This window comes from Nematolebias whitei, chromosome 11 (assembly GCF_014905685.2).
Source record: "Nematolebias whitei isolate Nwh7 chromosome 11, NemWhi1, whole genome shotgun sequence".
Lineage (NCBI taxonomy): Eukaryota > Metazoa > Chordata > Actinopteri > Cyprinodontiformes > Rivulidae > Nematolebias > Nematolebias whitei.
This window is the reverse complement of record NC_056508.1, coordinates 39,546,952-39,560,484: the sequence shown is the minus strand read 5'-3', so window position 1 is coordinate 39,560,484 and position 13,533 is coordinate 39,546,952. Positions and strand designations below refer to the sequence as shown.

The 13,533-nt window shown below is 41.3% G+C and overlaps 1 protein-coding gene across 1 annotated transcript in view; it reads right to left on the bottom strand.

Annotated features, from left to right (window-relative positions):
• gnb1a (guanine nucleotide binding protein (G protein), beta polypeptide 1a) overlaps positions 1 to 8,901 on the bottom strand; it is a 41,300-nt gene extending 32,399 nt beyond the window's left edge. Inside the window, exon 1 of the mRNA XM_037684987.1 lies at positions 8,516 to 8,901. The gene's annotated coding sequence lies outside the window, so the exon portion shown is untranslated. The remainder of the gene's footprint in view (positions 1 to 8,515) is intronic.
• Between the last annotated feature and the right edge of the window lie 4,632 nt (positions 8,902 to 13,533).

Sequence of the window (13,533 nt, the reverse complement as noted above, 5' to 3'; positions counted from 1 at the left end):
AAGCTGCACAGCATCCGATACCAGAGGAAACGATCATCCAAAAAATGTGATTTACATACAGAAAAAGAGGAATTACAGTTTCCAAAAGCAAAATCTCTGAATGAAAGTAAGAGAGCTGCTCCAACATGCAGCCACTTTGAGCGGTGCAATTCTAGAACTTTTTAATTATAGCTAATAATTTGGCTACATCGATCATCGCCGATAAAAAACCCCAGATTAAATAGTGACCCAGGTCCCAATCAGAAATGTCTTCATTGAAATCCCTTTCAGATATTTGAGATTGCACGTCCAGTGTGAGGAGCCAGTAAATGCTGAAAAGTCACATTTATTGTGAAAAACAGTTCTAAACATATCAAATCAGTGTTTCCCCTAGTTAGCTTGCCATGGCGGGGTGCTCATTTCATCCATGATTTTTGCTGATGGGGGGGACGGAGACATGTCTGAGCGCAGCTTGTACTAACAGTTTTTGAGCGGGGGCGTTCAACATGAGGGAAGAGGCAATGTGAGTGCTGCCTTGGGCTTTTTAGCTAGAGAGCCTGTATTTTGTGCCGCTACCTTAGTGATATGTCAGTGCTGGGTGGGGGTGGGAGGGGCTAGTTCAGTTTGGTAGGCGGGGTGCTCAGTTCTGTTGATGGGGTGGGGCACCCCGCCTTTATAATAATAATAATAATAATGTCATCACAATGTCAGCACTGTATGTTTCCATACAATGGCGAAATTAGTCTCTGCATTTAACCCATCTACCACCAGGTGGTGCAGTATGGTAGGGGAAACACTGCAAATACCGTAATTGCTGTTTTACAAGCCGCTACTTTTGTCTCACACTTTGTACGTTGCGGTTTAAATGCAGGAGCGTCTTATTTTTTTCATAATTTTTAAAATTATGAAAGCAGTCAGTCAAGACTGGTACATATTTAAATAAAAGTTAAATAAAATCTTTCTGTATACGGTAAATATGTGTTTAAATACCAGTATTTCATTTAAGCTTAAACAGGGGCATTAAACAGTGCGAAGGAGACAAGGGGGGGGGGGGGAGAGAGAACGAGGAGGGAGGGACTGTTCTTACTCATGTGAGCAGTGCTGAGAATCACATCAAATTTATTTGGAAGGTACATTTAAAAACAGCAGTTGTTAACAAAAGTGTTTACCAATAAAAATCATTGGTAATAATCTAATGAATATTGACGGCATTCTACCGGTACTATTTGACTTCTGGTCACATGACCACGATAAGACAAGGTTTTACCGGTAAACAATGTCAGTTACGTAGGTGTTTGGCACTGTTCTGTCCAATGATTATGCCTAGATAGTTATTGAGTTCATTTTGAAGGTATAATGGTTGTAATCATGAGTCATACAGCGAAACTTCACGAAGACGTGTGACAATCTTAGTCTGAGTGTGTGTTGAAAGCAAGCTATATTCTGTGAAACACCATCTGCTGGCTGATTCTTGTACTACAACAAGAAAGCTGCACACAGCCGAAGCTGTCTGGGAGCACAGATCCTGAAGAACGGTGGATGCCTGCGGCTAAACAACCGGAGCATCTTATTTATGTACAACTAAATGGTAAATGAACTGAATTGACTGTATTGAACTTGAATGAATTAAAATAGTAGGGGTGCACCAATTACAGTTTTCTGGCCGATCACCGATTTCTAAAAAGTCGGACCTGCCGATTCCAATTTTGGCCAATACCGATTTTGTTTTATAAGTTACACTGTCAGGTGTTATAAGGTCACAATGCACCTTCAATTTTCCAATATTATTTTGTTGAAAAACATACCCTTGAACAATATTCTAGAAACAATACAAACTTGTTTAACTGGCCATGAGGTAGTGCTTTGAAATATAAATGAAGTTAAGACAATTGTTGTTCAAACAAACAAAACAAACAAAACCCCCCCCCGGTAAAATCGGTTTCTCATGCAAGTATCGGCCGATTCCCCAAAATCAAGGAAATCGGGGCCGATAAAATTGGCTGATTTATCGGCCGGCCGATTTATCGCTGCACCCCTATAAAATACATTTGTCTGTTTCTTCTGTACAATTTATTAAGATAATTTTTGTTTCAAGTCGATTCTAGGAGAGAGACCGAGACATATCTCAGCCGCGCGCTGTGAACTGACAGTCTTTTGTTTTTTTTTGCGGGGGAGGGGGTCAGCGTGGGGAGAGACAGACGCACATCTGAGCTGTGTGCTGTTTGTACCGACAAAACCCCAACTACATTTTTTTTGGCTTGACCTTGTGGACTAAACGTTAAGACTAAAGACTATTTCATGTTTGTGGGTGAAAAGGGAATGTCTACTTGCAGATAAAGATGATTCACTACTGAATCAGGTCCATGTTGTGACTAGGCCCGTCACAATAACAAATGTTGCTGGGCGATTGTCTCAAAAATTATTGTGATAAACGATAATATCAGTGTTTCCCCTACCATTATACAAGCAGGGCGCCCCGCCCTGTCAATAGAACCGAGCGCCCCGTCAACCGAACCCCACCCCCCAACCATCTGTCTGCACCAACGTAACGCTAAACTAGCGGCTCGCAATGCAGGTGCACTAGCTAAAAAGCTAAAGGCAGCCTCTTCCTTCATGCTGAACCCTCACGCTGAACGCAGCCCTGCCACTCTAAAACTGTCGGTACAAACAGTGCACGGCTGAGATTTGTGTCCGTCTCTCTCCTCTCACACACCCTGCTCTAAAACTATCAGTGCAAACAGCGCGCGGCTGCCTCTGTGTCCCCCACCTCCCCTCTAAAACTGTTGGTTTAAACAGCGCGCTGCACAGCTTAGGACAAGTCTCTGTCCCCCGTCCCCTGGACAAAAATCATGGACGAGATGAGCGCCCCGCCATGGCAAGTCTTCTAGGGGAAACACTGATATCATTTATATCGATATAGTCTCATATCGAGAATGAAATTATCTCGATATTTTTCAAATAGATATCACCCAGCCCTACTATGTTGTACAGTCTGGAGACAGTGGCACTGACAAAAAGACATGAGAAAGAACTGGAAGTGGCAGAAATGGAAGATGTTGAGGTTCTCCTTAGGAGTGACAAGGATGGATAAGATTAGGAATGAGATCATCAGAGGTACAGCACATGTTGAACAAATGGGAGATAAAAGTTAGAGAGGCCAGACTGAGATGGTTTGGGCATGGCTAGAGGAAGGACAGTGGGTAAACTGGTAGAAAGGTCCCAGCGGTTCTTCCTCCGATTTTATCCTCAAATCGTGTCCCCATTGAGTTTGATTCCTATAAATATTTGGGTATCTTTGTCGTCCCGCATCTCTCTTTTAAGCTCTATGTGGAAAACCTAGTAAAGAAACTGAAAGTTAAACTGGGTTTCTTTTTCAGAAACAGATCCCGTCTAACTCTGAATGCTAGGAAACACCTTGTATCTGTGACTTTCCTTCCCTCCATTGATTACGGTGACATTATTTACATGAACGCTCCTACAAGTACCCTGCAGATGTTGGATGCTGTCTATCATGGTGCATTAGGATTCATAACTGGCTGTGATTATCGTACCCACTGTTACGGTCACTGACCTCTAGGGGCTCTCTTCATGAGAGAGCTTTTACTTCTTGTGTTTCAGAGTTACCTGCCTGCCACAGGTAAGATGTGTTGCAGCTTGTCAACCACTCCATAAAGAGCTTCATCTCAGAGGCGGCATCTGTGTTTGTTTCATTTTCCCTATTATTTTGCCCTGGTGTTTGATATTTATTTCCTAAATTGTAAAATAAAATGATTCTTTTACTGACATCAACATCTAGTTGTTTGTGTTACACCTAGTGCCAGAAATTAACCTTTGTTGTTTTGAGGAGGTTGTAACACCCACCATTGCACCCTGTATTCACTGGTTAACTGGTCATCATTAACTTCACACAGACTCTCTCACTGGTACAGTTTCATCTTTAAATCACTTCTTGGTCTGCTGCCTTCATACATCTCCTCCTACATGTCTTTGCGTGAGTGCAGCTACAGCGTGCACTCTCAGGACATTATTACCTGCAGTGTTCCCTCAGTGAGGACTGAACTTGGCAAAAGGGCCTTCTCCTACTCTGCTCCTGTTTCCTGGAATATCTTGCAAAAAGACCTGAAGCTCTCGACCTTGACCTCTCTAAGTGGCTTTAAAAATATGTTGGACTCCTGGCAAGGACTAATGCAGACATGTTCCTGTTTTTAGTTTTCTACTTTTTACCATCCCATTTGTTTAAAAGAAAAAAATATCTGTATGCCTTTTTATAACTGTCTATTATTGTCGCTGTTGTCCATTGTTGTCATCACTTTGTTGAAATCAGGTCTCTTGTAAATGAGTCCTCGAGGCTCAATGGGATTTACCTGTCTAAATAAAGGTTGAATGAAAAAAAAAAAAAAAAAAGATGTTAGAAATGCAGCTGTAAGGAAAAAGAAAAAAAGCCAAAGAGGAGATATATGGAAGCAGTTAGAGAGGACATGGACATAGTTGGAGTGAGGACAGAGGATGCAGAGGGACAGATTGAGATGGATGACTCACTGTGGTGACCACTGGAGGGAAAAGCTGAAAGAAGAAGAAGAATACTGTGGAGAAATCAGCCCAAATGTTGCAGGGCATGGATGTTTTAAACAGAGTGTGACACACTAATCATCTACTAAACTCAAAGCACCTGCACAGGTTTCCACAGGTGTCATTAAATTGCTTCAGTTTGGTTCAACTGTCTCAGTTCGGTTCGATATGGGCTGGACACAATCCCTGGCTAAATACCCAACTCACAAATGTTAATGGGATCTGTAAAATTTTATTCTGAATATTCTTAACCAAAGAGTTTAGTAAATCCTGACGATTTAGTAGGCTACAGTTTCCTTTCTTTGTATTCCATAAACACTTTCTTACCAGACTGGCAAACTTATGTTTTAAGAACTGTAACCATAACAAAGTGCACAAGGCTGACTGTTTCCAGCATTGGGAGCTTCATCTGCAGATACAAAGGCATCAAAGTGCAAGAAACAGTGTATGAGGTGGGTAACATGCTGCCTAATGTTGATGCAGCTGTATTAACCCAAAAAAATCACTCATTCTTTATTATGGGCTCAAGTTTTTTTTTTTAAGTTTTAGATTTTCCAATATTCTCTACATTTTGTTTTACAGCCACCCAAGTTTTGCACATACACAGAAACGATAAAACAGAAGACAAAAATAAAATGATAAAATGTCTAAGCATACACAGTGTACAACTATGAGAACTAACATCTTTAATTATACACTTAGGGGTGCACCGATAAATCGGCCCCGATTTCCTTAATTTTGGGAAATCGGCCGATACTTGCATGAGAAACCGATTTTACAGGTTTTTTTTTTTTTAAGTTTTAACAATTGTCTGAACTTCATTTATATTTCAGAGCACTACCTCATGGCCAGTTAAAACAAGTTTGTATTGTTTCTAGGATATTGTTCTAGGGTATGTTTTTCAATAAAATTATACTGGAAAATTAAAAGGTGCATTGTGACCTAATAACACCAGACAGTGTCGCTTAAAAAACAAAATCGGTATCGGCAGGTCAGACTTTTTAGAAAATCGGTGATAGAAAACTGCAATCGGTGCACCACTACAAAAAATACTATGCACTGTAGCTGTTTCAGTCAGAGCTCACACAAACAAAGATTTAAATGAATCAAAGTTGACACTTCAACACACTGAAGAAATTGTTACACAATTGTTTTATTGGGAAATCTGATGCAAACCAAGATTTGCTCCTCTACTGTACTACGAGGCAGGTACAAATACCTGACTCAAACAGGTTTAGTACCTTCTACAGAACTTACCATATTATGAGTATATTTAACAAATTAAAAAGCATTTGGGTTTTCATTATATATATATATATATATATATATAAATAAATGTATTTATATTATTAATTTAAAAAATTATATGCATTTGATTTTTTTCAAGTGTTTTCCTTTCTGGTCTTTTTGTTGCAAAGTTTGAACACTTTTACACACTTTTACCACCCAACATCAAAATATGCAACAATTAAGTCAGAAATAACATAAAATGCATATAAACCTAACGAGTAAATTTCAAAAATTAAGAATTTAATCCCATTTATCTCCTGCAAGTGCAGATTAAAAATAAGTACTGACCGGTGTAATGACAATCCGTTTAACACAAATCTCATCGTCAGTGTAAAGAGGGAAAATTTATGCAGATGGCTATAATACTAAAAGAAAGCTTATTTTTTCCCCTAGAATGACCCATAGATTCTGATTACTGACCTCTTTACACAAATGTTGATTAACAAAAAAAGACTCAGAAGTAGCGGTGGGTCACTTCCAGGTCAAGCTAACTATTAAAAAGGTTAGCCATCTATTATTGCACAAGTTGTGGCAATTTGATGCTTTTGGATGTGCACATACAGTTTTCAAATCAACACTCATCCTCAGTCTGCAGCAGATCATTAGAAAATATATGAAATGCAATGTGTTAATCACTTTGTATACAAATAATTTTGCTAATACAGAGGGGGAGAAATTTAAATCTAATTCAAACAAAAAGAGAAATAAAAACAAATAATGTGAACTGTGCATTTTAAATTGTGTGGTAAGTGAGTCATGTAACCACAGTTTGTAGTTCTGCTACGTATGAAATACTTAATGTGAATTCATCACACAAGTATTTCTTGCAGTTACAAGATTCCCCAGATATCAGATTCACAGCCAAGACGCACAACACCCCTTCCCACCATGTTGTCCTGAATCTGAGCCGTAATAATCCGACAAGAAATTCCACCAGCCTTAAAAACTGTTTCAATCTGAGACGTGCTCATGCACAAAGGCACCTAGCACGCAAAGCCTGGGCCCATCCGATGCTCGGCAGCTGCCTCTGTGTCTGAGAGAGCGCGGCGGTGAAAAAGGCTCCGAACGCCATCTTGTTGGTTGCAGCTGCTCGGGCCCTGAATACAGGAACCCATTCATTCTGAGGCGGAGGGAGGGGGGCCCACTGGCGAAAGAAAGTCATCTTTGCGAACCGACTGGCTTTTATTAAACACCGACGATTCAGCTAATAAAACACAACACCGACATGAGATGCGGTGGATTATTTTATTCTTGCTGAAAATCGGTCCGTGAAGGCGGCACGTCTGTCGCCTCGGCGCTCAACGTGGCTTCCTGGAACCACTCGGTGCTCAACGCTCTTTCGTAACATTAACTCAAAACCCAAATCTTAAAAGGCGTTTTACTGTATTTGACTGAGAATAAAATAAAAAAATCATTCTGTGCTGACTGTAGCTCGGTGCTGTGTGGTGGATATCATGATTCGCCGTGCTGGAGCTGGAAGCTACAGAGCACGATGATTTCCAGGAGCTAACACGAGCCGCGATCGAAATAAACCGATTGTCGAAATCCAATTAAGACAAATCTGGTTTTCGCATCGTTAAAAGCAGAAGTTGAATGTAAGGTCGAACCGACACCGGTGTGTGACGCTCAAAGCTAAAATGGCTATGGCCTCTTTCAGGTAGGCGGTTTGATTTCTCGACGCCGTGTCGCTTGTAGTTTTCCAACAAACACGCACAACGTCCCCTCTTTAATCCTGTAAACGCGAGGCTGAGGGTCAGATGTGAACGGCGACACCGCAGCAGTTGTAATCCCACACCGGTTTGGTTTCGATTCGGTGAAGTTTTAACGCCAGGTTCAAGCAGTCCATCTGATCCGAACCGGGCCTAAACTGCTGGAAAACGGGAGCTACGCTGACATTTTAACACCTTTAAAAGAAAGCGGTATACGTGAACACATAAGCACCGTTTTGGCCTGTCGTGTTCGTTTTAAACACTTGGATACCAGCTCTCAAGCGTGTTTTGTGGAGACGTGTATGGACGGGAGACAGAATGAGGGTGGTGGTGGTGACACTGCTGGGCGAAGTAGCCATTTTTAGACTTCCTTCGTTGTCAATCCGTGATGCTACAATTATGCTCCGAGTGAAAGTAAATCCAAACGTCACTCGCGTTTTTGTCCCAGTTCTGCGATCTTAATTAGCAACTTTGTGACGCGATTCAACCACGGAAAACGATTCACGTGAAGCCAAGTAAACGCTTGATATTCGGGTGAACAAATGAAAACATGAGGGCCACAGACGGTGAAGCAGCTTTGACCGGGCTCACTAAAAAATGCCCCACAAGTCGAGACTGAAACGTTGTTCGATCATTAAAAGAAGCTGATTTAATTTAAGCAGACGATGAGAGACGAGGCAAAATAAACCCGGACACCCTGGAGTGTCTACACTAACCTGCTAATTAAAGTTAGCATCACCCATTAGCCTCTCCATCGCACCAGCCGGAGTTGTTTGGATTTAAAATAACGCTTTTATTTCGGACCTGGGTTTATTTAAGCGTCGCTCCAACCCACGGCGTTGGCAGCAACAACGAGCCAGCGACAGGCTAACACAGCAGCTAACCCAGGTTCACCGTCCCTGCTAGCAAACTGCAGACACTTGTGCATTTCCTGAAGCGCAGAATTAAACATCAAATTGCATTCTTACCCGCTTTCAGTCGAAGGTATCCGTTGTTTGTATCACATTGACTAGAAACAGCTAAATGTTGTCTCCTCCGTTAGGGCCAGGCGCTTAAATTTATGAAGTTTAGCCTCCGAGGAGCGGCACTCCCCGAACCCAGTTTTTGACCCGCCGAGGGGGAGATACACCGGCGCGGAGATAAGGCGGTTTTCACCCAGGCAGACGAGTCAAGAGTCCCGTTAGAGCGTTCCGACGTGTCGACGCACACTCCAACTATATGCAAGCAGCCCTTCTTCTCGTTCCCACCGTCGTCGTCCCTCTGTTTCTTCCTTCACGCCAGGATCTCAGTCGCTTCTTCCTCCGGCCATCAAACAGCAGAGATGGGCGCGGTAACCCTGCATTCAGGTCTGGGAAACCCCACGTTACGGCAGCGTCACAACGTACAGCGAAGGGTCGGCGACCACTCCGTGAAATCAGGAAATGCTGCCATCTTCGGTAACACGGGCACACCTAGTCAATATTAAATCACTTTGAAAAGCTCACAAACTTTATTATTATTTTTGTATGAGCGTAAAACGTGAGCTTCTGTTTTCCGTTCAACAGATTCAGTTTCTAAAAAGAAATACTCTTAACCAACTAGGGGAAATTTTAGTTTGAATCCGACTAACTTTATTTGCATTTGTTTACATATAATCATCAATTATATCATTATATATTGACACTGATAGTATTTTAATTATTTGGGTGTTGACTCGAAATTTTACCTTAATTTTATAAGTCGCCCCTGACAAATATATTGCTAATATTGATTATACTTTTGAGAATGTTTTATTCGTGTTTTCTCTTTTACTTTCATCAGGTTTGGACTTTTGTCATGCAAAAACGGGAACAAATTCTCAGGGATTGTCAGGATATGCAGCAAAACTGCTGGCGTAGCCCTACAGAACCTCACTGACCTACACAAGGCGAGATCAGTGAACAAGGCCAGACTGATTCTGGCAGATCCTGATCATCCACTCCATGGTGAGTTCAGGTTGCTTCCATCTGGACGCAGGTATCTGCTGCACAGATATAGGACGAACAGACTGAAAAACTCATTCGTCCCTGTAGCAATCAGGCTTCTCAACGAGCAGTGATTTCAAATATTATTTTAATGTCTCAATGTCTTGTCTAGTGTGGATGTTTTGTGTGACTACTGACTGTGAAACAAATTGCACCTTGGGGATAAAAAAAAGATTCTTGAACTTGAACAAATAAGTATGGGTCTATCAATATTTTCTCATTACGTATATATTTATCCCTACATTTCTTTTTTTTTTTCTTTTAAAACACCCTGGAGGTTTTTTTTTTTTTCCAACTGGACATTTTCCAAAAGTTGCTTTGCATGTCTGTGGTATGAAAATGTCAGGACACTGACTGTTACCTGGGAAGAAGCAACAACACTGTCTCATTTGAAATTCAAAGCAGACAAATGTTCACTTCCACTACAGGCATACTTTGTGTACAATGACTTGCTGAGCCTTTTAGAGTTTGTTACATAAAACAATCACAAAAAGTCACATATTGAGGATTAATTATACAACTAATTCTTAACCAATTCCTCCATCCCGCTTAATAAAATAAATACGCCACACGCTGCGAGTAGGAGCTATTATTGAACTTTGTTTCTGTTGACAAACTAAATATTCTGAATAATAACTTGGCCATGTTTCCTTGCTTATAGACTAATGGCTCTGTGGTCTTGTTCAGGCTGAAGAGTCATTAGGGATTTACTTCCTGTGGGTGGACCATCACTGTAGAGATGACTTGATCATTATCACCAGTAGTCTAGGTAGTTTGCTCAGTGGAGGGGTTAATGCTCAGTGGGTTCAGGCGTTACTTGGAGACATGGAACGCTTCGTTGTCCTCTGAGGCAACAAAGTGTGCATGGGCTCAGTCCGATGGGGCAGCAGCTTTGTTGGAAGAAAGTTCTTGAATGCTGCTGTTGTTGTTTTGAATCCATTTAGTGTTGTTGTTTTGACATTCAAATTTTAAAGCCAGTTGTTCTACTGGCATGATCTGCATGGAATGCAAGGTGGGAAACAGCAATAGCATTGAAATACCCATATAGATCACTACTAGTTATGATGGTGGTGAATAACACAACAGCTGAAAATTAAATTAAAACTATGAGTCAATATATTCAGAGTCAATAAGTTTGTGCATTCCTCAAACCTGTCGCAGGAAACTGAAGAGATGCTACTCTGCAGGAACGATCGACTACGATGAACGACTGCAAACATATTAGTGTGCCTTTATTGAAGCACAAACAGCTGTTTAATTGAAATAAACCCCACCAAAAAAATAAAATACTCATCTACGCAAGTGCACACAGGGGAGAAGTTTGCATCGATTGGTGTTTTATCTAATCGTGGTAATTGATAACATGAACTGATTTTAAGATTTGATATAAAACACATAAAATGTAATGTGCAGACACAGGTGATGCTCTGGATATTGGTTTCCACTGGGACTCATCCACCCAGGTTAATGCTGCTAAGATTTAGTTGCCCCTGGATACACCCGGGCCGGTCTGCATGCATGTGTTGTGAGGCTTCGTTAGAGGCGCTTTAGAGCACCCAGGAGAGACATCTTGTTCAGCCTCATGATGAGGACAACAGAAAAGTTCATACACTGATGCGAGTGATTTAAGCATTAGCCTAAATGCTAATTTAGCTTTAAACACACAGTATGCTAAATTGGTAATCCTTAAAGATGCATTTTTTATTTTAAAACCTTAGACATATATAAAACTATTACTTTCCCCACCTTAAATTAATAATGTTATAGCCAGTAAAATCTCTGCAAGGTGACACTGTTGTTTTTTTTGCATCTCATGTTGCACGTTCGTTCTGTTCAGCTTGTAATCAGTTTCGACAGTATGAGTACAAGTTGTGTTTTCGTGAAGTAAATAAGTCGTGGTCTCATGGTGATGACCTGCAAGAAAGCATCTTAATAGTTGCTTCTTTTTCCCCCTTTTGTGACATTTCCGTTCTTACACAGATTTACTCAGACACATAAACGTCACAGTTAGCCTGCGCATTGACTTTAAGTAGCACTATCTTTTAGTATTAGTGAGAGATTAGAGGAGAAATCAGATTTTAAAGAGGCAAAACAGCGACACAAAAATAGCCTAATATGCTCTAATACATTTCATAAAACGGGTGACATTACATGAGGCTAAGCTTTTAATGACCTTGCTTTTTATAGGCAGGTTGGGATACAGTAATCTGATTTAACATAATCTCCTAGAATCTCTGATAAATGCTTACTGCATGTATCTCTGAGAGGTCAAATCCTATTGGCCCATTGTAAGGCATTACTGACATCTGCTGTTCAGATCTGCAGGGCCTAACAGAGTTGCACTCGGTGTGGGTTGGCATCAATGCTTGAAAAATATAGGTAAAGTGGCCACACGGACACTTCCTGCTCTGAACACAAATATAAGTATAACACAACAAAGTCCATCCTCAATAATCCAGGTATAAAAGCTAACATTTTTCAATCAGGTCATCTGGACAGTCTTTTTTTGTGCTGAAACGTTTCACCTTCGATCCAGAAGGCTTCATCAGTCAAGGAAACGCACAACAAAACTGATTCTTCCTCCAACAGCTTACTCCAAAGTGGAACAAACCAGTTCTGCTTGTGATAAGATGGTCTCTTTGGTACGCCCCTCCTCCATTGCCGGCCCTCTTCCTTGTTGACAGTCTTGTCAAACTGGTTGAAAACAACAAAGTCCATGCTCAATAATTAAGGTATAAAATCCAACATTTTTCAGTCAGGTCATCTGGACAGTTTCAGTTTTGAAACGTTTCAGCACAAAAAAAAGAAACTGTCCAGATGACCTGACTGAAAAATGTTGGATAAGTATAACACCTTTTTTAAATCACTGAATACAGTATATTCCTAACTTTATATACCCTACTTCAAGAAACTTATTATATTCTTAAGACAGCTTGTTTTCCAATAAAATATTCAAACTAGTTAGCGGTTGTCTAAATTGTGTGCATTTTCCAATTATTATAGAAGGACATCCATCCATCGGGTCATGGAGACAACTAGTCCAGGAGAGAAACCACTGACTTCTTCTTCAGCTTGTCAACCACCACAGTAAACTGTCAACCATCACTTTGTCTGAATGTGGACGCCCCACAGTATCTTAGCTCTTCCATTCTTTACCACCTGTGGTGGTGTCTCCCACTTTGACTGTGGGACCTCCAGTCCATACTCGGCACCGATGTTCCTGTATATTACTGCAGCCACTTGGTTATGGCGTCCATGTATGCTTTGCCTTCCTGCATCTTACATCCTGCTATGATGTGCATCATATACAGTATGATGTGCATCAGGTCCACGTGTTGGACCCTCGCAGGGTCATTCTTGCATTGGCTGCATCTTGGGCTCTGTCTGGTACAGTAGAACCCGACCTCTATTGCTCTTGTGCTGAGGGCCTGCAAGTGATGCCTAACCAACTGGACTCTGTGGTGGTGGACAAACCACAGAAGTAGTACTGTAGTGATTCCAAGCAACTATAACATCAAGTAGGAGCAAAAAGTCATGTAAGCAAGTGCTATGTTGTCGTCAATGTATGTTTCCATAGAATGGTGAAGTTAGTTCTCTGCATTTAACCCATCACATGTGGGATACACCCAGGTGGAGCAGTGGGCAGCTATATAGGCACCTGGGAGATATTAGGGATTGGGTATCTTGCTCAGGGACACCACGACTTGTGGGAATGGCGAGGAGTCAAGCCACGACTTTCTGGTCCCAGGTTGGCTGCCCTACCTCTACCCCACTTCAGTCCTTAAATACTCTAACCCGTTAAGAGCATTCTGCTAAATGGAGAATACAAATCCTGAACTATAACATAAACAGACAGCGTGTCTCAGAGCCCTGTAAAGAGAGAGTTGCGACACTCCCATAGACTCCCATAGAAAGAATGGAATGCGGAAGTCACGTGGGTCATGCAGCGGGAAATAGTTCCAAACAGCAGCGGGTTCAGCGTT